General features: G+C 39.9%; 1 protein-coding gene across 1 annotated transcript in view; it reads left to right on the plus strand.

Annotated features, from left to right (window-relative positions):
* Positions 1 to 3,143: 3,143 nt before the first annotated feature.
* LOC138177073 (serine protease FAM111A-like) overlaps positions 3,144 to 9,964 on the plus strand; it is a 19,015-nt gene continuing 12,194 nt past the window's right edge. Inside the window, exon 1 of the mRNA XM_069108057.1 lies at positions 3,144 to 3,437. The gene's annotated coding sequence lies outside the window, so the exon portion shown is untranslated. The remainder of the gene's footprint in view (positions 3,438 to 9,964) is intronic.

Below are 9,964 nucleotides of genomic sequence, written 5' to 3' on the forward strand. Positions count from 1 at the left end.
GAAGAAATTTGCTTTAACCCATTCTCTTTATCCTTCTTGTACTTAAAACATCACCAATCATGATAAGAATTTCCTTAAATGCCTTTCAAACATCACTTTATAGAAAGGCACTTGTCTTAATGTCCCTGGCATTTTCATGTTAATCACAGTACCGGAGGCAGTGCCCAGGATGTGCCAGGCTTTTTCTATGTCTTGAAGATTGCTTAAGCCTGCTTTGAATAATACATTAAAATGTTTAGTTTATAATTTCCCAATTTTGTTAACATTTCATGTCAATTAGAAAAATTACCAGCAAATGGCACAGTGTGTTATTCAATAATGTTCCTACAAGGTCTGAACACTACTGGGCCCCTATTTTACACAAGCCAGGCATAACTATGTGTTTCTCCCAACAATGCTGGTAGATAAGTGTAAAATACTCATTATTCCCTTCATACATATAAGGACTGATTAGATTCTCTAATTTACTACCATTACAATATTTTCAGCCCAATCAATTTTGATTTACAAAGACTAGTGGCAATAACTAAATTTCATTTGGAACAAGGTTCCCCTATTTTCACCTGGCTTCTATTCAAAAACATTCATGGTGACACTCCCAACTTCCCATTACTGCTTTTTGTTTCTTGGCATTCCCCAGAGCCAAACAAATTTCTTCATCTTTTCTGAATTACTAATCATTTAGCCTGACTGTTTAAACCAGAGCAAAGAGATAATCCTTTCTCTATCAATCAATTACTTTACATACATTTTATGAAATCTGTTTTGTAGTCTTATATCAATTGGGGAATGAAGACATACAGAAACTATCAAAGGGCATTGTTTAAATATATACATAACATATAATAAATAAATTTCATAGTGTATATAAAACAATATATAACAAATAATTTTATATAATAAATAATAATGTATAATATTATATATGTAATGTATAAACATATATAGCTAAATCTTTTCTCTTTCATTGAGATTAAGACACTCTGAAATCTCCCTTTCAAAACACCAAAATCCTTTACTTTCAAAAACTACATTTACAGTCTCACTTCAAACAAATTCCAATTTCTTTATCTGTCTACTCCTTCTTAACTTGTCTTGTTTCTTCACACAACACACTACTATTTCTTTTTCCTACTTGCTTAATTCCTCTAGTAACCCTCCCCCCCTTTTTTTGGTTCTTTAGTGGTTATAAATGCACAGTTCATACCCATTTCTTTAAATGCTTTTGGGCAATTAGAATTAATTATAATCACATAGTTTCTTTTGTAAGTGATGGGCAAATAGAGTCAAAAACAACTCAGTAATAAGTTCCTCATTTTAGCGTGTCACAGATTTCAGTAAGCAGGATGAGTAGAGGAAAAACGATCTGTTAACCTCTTTTGTGCTGGAAAAGCATTGACCATCTATTTTGGAAATGCCCAGGTGGATTAGCATGGCACAGGGATGTAACAACAATTGCCCTACTGGAAAATTATCCAATAGAAATTATACTTTTCCTTTCAAATTACCGAAAATGAAATCCATTTATTTTGTTTTTAAAATAATTTCAAGTTCTGCTTTTCCCTCTCAAAATTTCAGTATTTTATACCTTTAGAAGTCATATGCTCACTTTAGTTTGCTCTCTTCTGATCTAAGCACCCTCTATTAGGTGTGTATACATTTTATTTATTTCTATATCTCTTTTTATATTCTTATTTAATTCTATCTTCAATGATTCTTTCCTTAACTTACTATAGCCTTGTTCCTACAATTTGAACTTATTTTCATAACCAATTGAATTCAACAAAAGTTTTACTTTGCTTTAATTTATCTAACCCATTGACTTAAATTCTAGTAGTATCATTCAACTTCACTTACCTTCAGTTGCTATCTGATTTCAAAACAAGTTTTTCCTTTTTCTGCACACACTTTGGCATTCACCTTCACTCAGCACTCCCAGTCAGGACTTGCTTGGTCCCTCAGGTTGGATGTTTAAGAGCAGTAAACAACAGAAGGGTAAATGAACCCCAATTCTGCCCACTTTCATTCCTTTCTGAAGATGGTCTAAAATTTCCTTATTCTGCCTTCTAATAATAAAAATTCCTTCCCGAAATAAACTTAGCCCAACATTAGGTACAGTTTTTAAGGATGCCTTTATTCCACACTACAATTAAAATCAATTTGATACCCTAAAACTTCAGACTTAGACACTGGCTAGCTGAAACTTCTTCATGCTTAGCAAAAGAGTTTCTTTTTCAAATTTTGACCTGTGAAATTATTTCAGTTCACAAGAGTTTTAATCTAATTTCTCCTATACTATCTCCTAAAATTTTCTTATTTTAACACTTCCCTTTATGATGATCTACTGAGAATGACTTTGCATTTCTCAGCAATACAATGAACCAAGATGATTCCAAAGGACTTATAATAAAAATGTTATCCATCTTCAGTGAAAGAATTGATGGAATCTGCAGATCAAAGCAAACTTTTTCTTCTTTTTTTCTTGGTGGTTTTTTTTGGTCTATTTTCTTTCACACCATGACTAACACAGAAATATGTATTGCATGTTTGCACAAGGAGAACCTATATCAAATTGTCTGCCTTCTGAATGAGGGGGGGAAGAGAAGGAGGGAAGGGGAGAATTTGGAATTCCAAATTTTTAAAAACCAATATAAAAAATTGTCTTTGCATGTCATTGGAAAAAAATTTTAAAAATAAACGTTTGGTAAAATTCTCCTTTAAGTCCATCTGGCCAAGATTTCCTGCATAACCCTCCCATTTGGTAGATACTTTAGAACTAGTTCAATATCTTTTTTCCCTGAGATTGTAATGTTTAAGATCTGTCTTTGTCTTCTGTTACTTAGAATATTTTATGTATCTCTAAATAATCCTTTATATGTTTTTGAATTCTGGTTTTATTGCTATAGATCTGTACATTGAAGATTTTTTTGTTTTGTTTTTAGATCAATATTCCTCTGATTTGGCTAGGCTTAGGAAACCTAAAAGGCAGACTTTGAATCTGGGTGTTCTTGGCTCCCATGGCCAGGGCAGGTCTTAGCAAGGACAGTGACTTTTCAAAGGGGAAAGGTATGGGGGAGAAGGGGGAAGAGAGGAGAGCGTTCCCATGAGATCACTGAGGGGATGAGATAATGGGCTAAGGCCTTCCTCCCTCTCTTCAGTTGCCTTTTTTCAGAGCTGACCTCCTGTTTCCCAGAACTGAACACCTGAGACATGGAAAGGGCGGGGGATTTCTCAACAATAACTTGCTGGGTGACTTTCCTCTCTTTTCTTCTCTGGCCTCACTCACTCTAAGCTTCTTTCCCCCGAGCACTTCAGGCTGTGATTGAACCTTCCAGAGCCTCAGGAGCTGAGACCCGGTTAGCATCCCCAGTTGCTTCATCTTGGGCGCCCCAGCAGCCTCTTCTCTTCGGAGCCGAGGGCAGAGGAGCAAGCATCAGGTAACCACCCGATCAATCCATCAGTTAATAACTGAATTAAGCGCCTGCTGGGTTTCCGGGCACTGTGCTAGGCGCAGGTAACGAATCTGCCTTCCCTGGAAGCCTTCAGGTAGAGGCTGCCTGACTCATTCTTTGTCGGGGGCGCTGTGGAGGGGATGTTCGGATAGGTTGCTTCCAAGGGTCCTCCAGACCCGGGGATTTCCCACTTGCCCCAGAGCTGTCCGCGTTCAGCTCCAGCATTCTGTCCTTCTGTGAAGCAGGTAGGGCGATGTCCTGCAACATCACAGGTGGCCTGCTAGAAACCAGATGCTAGGGTGGGGCAGGAAGGAGTGGGTTCAGATCCCACCTGTGGCATTAACTAGCCACCAGCACTTTCAGCCTTGGTTTCCACCTAGAGCGAGGTCAGGGGTTCTTCACCTTTTGGGGGGGTCATGGACCCTTTTGGGGTCATTCTGGTGAGACCTATGGCCCCTTTCCGGAATCTTGTGCTTAAAAGCACAGAATAAAATACATAGTATGACAACAGAAATCAATTACATAGATATCGAACAGCCCTCCCTCACTTAAATCCAATTCACTTGGGTGTCGTGGCATCACCTCCCTGATGTCATGGTCTTCTTGAGAAGGAAGGACAGAAAATTAAAAAAAAAAAAATGATTTCTGAATCCGGGTATGTGTGCGCGTGTTCCGCGCTCGTGTGTGTGCCTGTGTGTGTATGTGTGTGTCTCTGCGTGTGAATGCTGCCATCCCGTGACCATTATACAGATTTAAAGAGACATTAAAAAGTGTTTCCTTTTTTGAAGTGCTCAGAAAGTAAGCAGTAACATCTTTATTATATTACTCATTTAGATTTGGGGAAAACTTTCTGATGTGTAATGCTAGGATGGCAACTTTTTTGTTCCTTGTCCCTCCTTTAAACCCACATGTTTATGTACCATGGAAATCTGTCTTACCCAGAATCCTCCAGGGCTTCATCCTCAAGTCTTCTGATGCCTCCTCCTACCAGGGAACTTACCTTAGTTTTTTCAAAGACCATGCCCAGCACCGTTCAGTGTTTGGGAGGTGACTTTGGCTTGAAACTTGAAGTCCACAGGGCATGACTCTGTCATGTGACTTTGGACTGGTTACTTCCCCTATCCTTGATTGGTAAACTGATGAGGTTGGAGTAATAATTGTTGTGTAACAGAGTTAGAGTCATAGTGATGACATTATTTTCCATATGAACGCACAAAATGAAAGTTATAACCCATTAGTGGTCAAGTCCATCAACAAATAGGTCTTAACAAGCAAGTGCTGACAGGCAGGATTTGCTCATTCTTGGGAATTCCAGGATGCATCAGGAGGATTATGTATGAGTAATGACTTGTTCACTATGCAATACCGTACAGTTACATGACACGATATTGTGTCATCAGAATTTCAGTGTTGGGAAAAGCCCACAAATTTTCAATAAATTATTAAGTTTAAGATGCATCATTTTCTTAAAAAATTCTATTTTTTTTGAAATGATGCAAATTTCAAAAAAATGTTAAGGGATTAAAGAAAGTAGATTGGGGGGGGCACACTGAGTATTTTTTTTTTTGCAATGGGAGTGGTAGGCCAAATAACTTTGGGTACCTCTTGATTAGATGATCTCTGAGGGTCTTTTTTCCCCTCTAACTCTGTAGTCTTACAAGTCCAAAAAGGCTAAAAGGTTCCATTGTATATCCCAGATATATAATGAACTGATTCAAATGTCTAATAATGACAGCTGTTATCCCAGAATGTCAAAAGTCAAAGGCTACGAACAGTTTTCAAATGAAAAAATCAAGCTCTCAACAGCCATATTTCTAATTATTAGAGAAATTTCTAATTATTAGAGAAATGCCCATTGAAACAACTCTGAAGCTCCTCCTAACACCGAGCAGATTGTGAAAGATGAGAAAAAGAGAAAATGACAAATTTGGCAGTGTTATAGGAAGCCTGACCAACTGGTGCTCTGCTGGTAGACCTGTAAATTGGTCTAGTCATTCTGTAAAGGAGTCTAAGCTATGCCTTCAAAGCCAATCATCCATACATACCTTGTGATCCAGAGAAACCACCTATGCCCCAAAGAGAGTAAAGAATGAGGAAAAGGACTCATATGTGCAAGACTATTCATAGCAGCTCTTTTTTGCTATAATATAGAACTAGAGGCCATCCATTAGGGAATGACTGAACAAATTATGGCATGTGAATTGCAGTGGAATACCATTGTGCCATAAGAAATGATGAAGGGGGCGGGGTTCAAAGAAAACTGGGAAGACTTGTATAAACTGGCCTGGAGTGAAGTGAGCAGATTCCTGTCTCAGAATGGACCAGCCTGGCTAAGGTAACAAATTTCAGAGAGTCTCATGTGACCAGTTTGGCCACAGGATGAGAAAATGTGTAGACACTGTAGTTCTCAAAACCCATCTAAGAAGATAGAAATGGTTTCCAATCTCTGTAGTAGGTGATGAATTAGATTCCTCAAAGCATTGGAATACATTTTTCTCAACAAAAAAAAATTATTTTGAAAAACAAAGAAGCAAATTGATGGTTTTAATTTAATTTAATTTTTACCCTTATTTTGGCTAATGACAGTATGGCATGTGGTTGGACTTGTCAGCTCCTTGAAGGCAGGAACACTTTTTGCCTTTGTCCATATTTCCAGTGCCTTCATAACTGCTGGCCCATTTCTTTGGAGTTGGCAAACGTGGGTCCCAAACTGTATCACCTCTTCAAGTCTTGGTTTTTTCTTTTCCAACATGTGGATCATGATGGTTGTGTTGCCTCCCCCACAGGGTGGTTGTGGAAAAGGCACATTCTCTGGGGAACCAGAGAAAAGTGATTAGTAGAGATAACTGCAGCCCAGGTCCAAAGAAGAGAGAGACCCATCACAGCTGCCTACTGATCCCCTAGTTGCTCACTGTCCTATAGGACTTGTCCTGTGAGGCCTGAAATTCCCACCTTTCTGCCTGCCTATCTGCAGCTTTCCTTGATCCTAATTGCACTTCAGGGAGCCATCTGGGTCTAGATTCACTTGTAAGCCATGGCATTACCTTCCTGATAGACCATGAGGTCCTCTCTGAGAGAATGAAGGACAGGGAGCAACAAATTCAGGGGAGGAAATGACGCACTCACATATCTCTTCTTGTCTGAGGCCTTACCCTTCCAAGTGCAAGTGATTCTTCCCCAGACTTGCATTTTACTTTGACCTTTTGCATTATTGTGATTTGTGTACAGTTCTTGAGATCAGGGGCTGTTTGCCCATCACTTAAGTGACCTTGGGCAGGTGACTTAACTTCCCTTGTGCTTCACTTGTCCTTGGCAAAATGAGATGGCCAGGGGGTGGCTAGGAGGCGCAGCAAATAGAGAACTGGCCCTGGAGTCAGGAGGACCTGAGTACAAGTCCAGTCTTAGGCACTTAACACAAAAACTACCCTGTGACCTTGGGCAAGTCACTTAACCCCAATTGCCCTCAAAAAAAAAGGAAAAAGAAAAAAAAAGAAAAAACGAGATGGCTAGCCAAGAGAGTGGGGCTTCTTAATCTAGGGTCTGTGTACCAGCAGAGATCCATGAACTTGGATGAGGAAAAACTACCATCTTTCTACTAACCTCTCACTGAAAGGTAGCATTCCTTTCAGTTATTTAAAAACATGATTCTGAGGAGGGGGAGGGCATCTACAAGACTTTGCCAGACTGACTGCCCAAAGGGTCCAGGACACACAAAACGTTAAGAACCCTTGGACCAGAAGGTCTGTGAGGTGCCTTGCTGCTTCTCCTTGTGAGATCTCTTAAAATATCTCTCCTGCAGCAGTATTGTGATGGAAATACTTTCACAATGTCCATAAGTGGACGCTGTTGTCATGGCTTTGTCTTTGTTGAAGGCCCTTTGCTGGTCTCTAAGGGTATAGAATTTCAGACTTGGAAGGCATCTCCAAGGCCACTTACTCCAACCCGTACTTGGACAAGAATCCTCAGGACCACATAGTCAGTGGACCTTTTTCCAGGCTCAGCTTTAAGACCTTCCAGGAAGGGTAAGTCACTCTCTTTCCAGATAGCACCATCTACCTTGTGGTAAATGGAGTCATGGATAGTTTGGTACTCCCTTTCCAAGAGCAGTGATAGGAGTGTATGTGATGATGGCTCCAGAATTGTTTGGGGGTTGGAGAACAAGGAAGAGGGTGGAGGTAGGGAAATGTTAAGAGGTGCCAAATAAATGCAGTTTGCATCCCTAGAGCCCAGCACAGTGTCTTCCACAAAGAGAAAACCATGGCAATAATTCCTGCTTGTGAACATGATGAAAGTAATCCTATCACAATACTACCACAGGAGAGATATGACAAGAGATCCCAGCAGGGGTCTTCTCCTTCTCAGAAGGAGAAGCGGCAAGACACCTCACAGGCCATCTGGTTCAGAAGTTCTTAAGTTTTTGTGAGTCCCAGGCTCCTTGGACAGTCAGTCTGGCAAAGCCTTACAGACCCCCCTTCCCCCTCCTCAGAATCATGTTTTTAAATCACTGAAAGCAATGCTACCTTTCCGTGGGAGGTTAGTAGACAGATTTGACGGGGAATGTTGTTCCCACTTAGATAAGAGGAAAGGCTTCACATGTGGGATATTCTATTTTGAGCGCCCTCTTTTGGGAAGGACAATAAAAGTATCCAGAGAAGCATGTGTTTGTCCTTTGTTCTTGAAGAAGACCAGTGTGGGGAAGAGCCTTGACTGAGCCCCTGCCACCTAAGGTTTAGCTGAAGGGACCAGAAATGTTGAGCCAGGAGAAGAGAAGATGTTGGGCATACATAATACTTGTCTTCAGTTATTCAAAGGGCTGTATTTTGATTTCTTCTGCTTGACCCCAGAGAGCAGAAATAGGAGCAGTATATAGAAGAGGTCAATTTAGGCTTGCTTCCTGATGATTAAAGCCATTCCAACATGGAATGGGCCACCCCTGGCCACAGGTTGTTCCCCCTCACTGAAGGTCTGCCAGCCACACTTGTGGAACCATTCGTAGAAGGGATTGGTGTTCTGGACCCTTTGGAGGAGATGGTCACTGGAGTCCCTTCCCATGCTGACATCCTGTGCGAGCCTCACAGAGGTGGCCTTGGTGTTTGGGAAATGGACAAAGTACCCTGCTTGACTAGACTTGAGCTAAGGTATGAGCTGTAGCATCAGAGTGATGGGTTTGCCTTGTTTTGCCTCCTTTTTTTTTAAGCAATAGGGGTTAAGTAACTTGCTCAAGGTTACACGGCCAGTTATTTCTGGGCGTGGTGCTAAGTATCTGAGCCCAGATTTGATCCCCAGGTCTTCCTGACACTGGAGCCAGTGCTCTTACTTACTGAGCCACCTGGCCACCCCATTTTTTTCTTATTATTTTTTTTTATTCTGCCTCCTTCTTTCCATCATACCTCAAACAGAGAGAAGCCCGACCCTTTTTTTGTCTCCTCTTCCTCCCCAGAAGCCCTTTAAAGTAACGCTGGACTGGTTCTTCTTTCTTAAATAACAATCAGCGATATTATTATTAACTGTGTGACCCTGGGCAAGTCACTTAACCCAGTTTGCCTCAGGTTCCTCATCTGTGAAATGAGCTGGAGAAGGAAATGACAAATCACTGAGGTATCTTTGCAAAGAAAACCCCAAATGGGGTCACGGATAGTCAGAAATGATTGAAATGACTGAATAACAATGAGGTTATCAGTTAGTCAACAAGTATTTGTTATACACATACCATATTAGAAGCTGTCAAAATAATCTCCTCAAAGCTGAGGTTGACTGTCATCTATCTGCTCAGGAATATCCAGTGACTCCCTATTCCCTCTTGGATGGGGGTTTTTGAGCTTTTTATGTCCTTAATGCCATTGGCATTTATAAGTTTATAAATCCCTTCTAAGAATCACATTATTAAATAAATAAAATCCATGGTTAATAAGGAAACCAGTTATATTGATTTGTTTTTTAAAAAATAATATATTAATAGACCATAGGTTAGGAACCCCTGTTCTAGGCTTCTACTTTCTTTCTCAGACTACTCTGTTCTTTGTCTTTTTAACACCCTTCCCCATTCCTTTTCCATGAATTTAACATCATTTTGCAGCTCTCATCTTTCTAATAATATTTTATTTCCCCCCAATTACATGTTAAAGCAAATTTTAACATTTGTTGGGTTTTTTTAAGTTTTGAGTTCCAAATAATATCCTTTTCTCCATTCCCTCCTGTATACCTGAGATGGTAAGCAATCTGATATATTATACATGAGTTATCATGTAAAACATATTCATATTAGTCATTTTGTGCAAAAAAGCAATCAAGGAAGAAGAAGGGAGGAAGGAAGGGAGAAAGGGAGGAAGAAAGAAAGAAAGAAAGAAAGAAAGAAAGAAAGAAAGAAAGAAAGAAAGAAAGAAAGAAAGAAAGAAAGAAAGAAAGAAAGAAAGAAAGAAAGAAAGAAAGAAAGAAAGAAAGAAAGAAAGAGAGAGAGAGAGAGGCAGGGAGGGAGGAAGAAAGGAAGGAAGGAAGAAAGGAAGGAAGGAAGA

Source organism: Petaurus breviceps, unplaced genomic scaffold, assembly GCF_028583685.1.
Source record: "Petaurus breviceps papuanus isolate PSGF00001 unplaced genomic scaffold, PetGlider_PUasm1.0 90330, whole genome shotgun sequence".
NCBI lineage: Eukaryota > Metazoa > Chordata > Mammalia > Diprotodontia > Petauridae > Petaurus > Petaurus breviceps.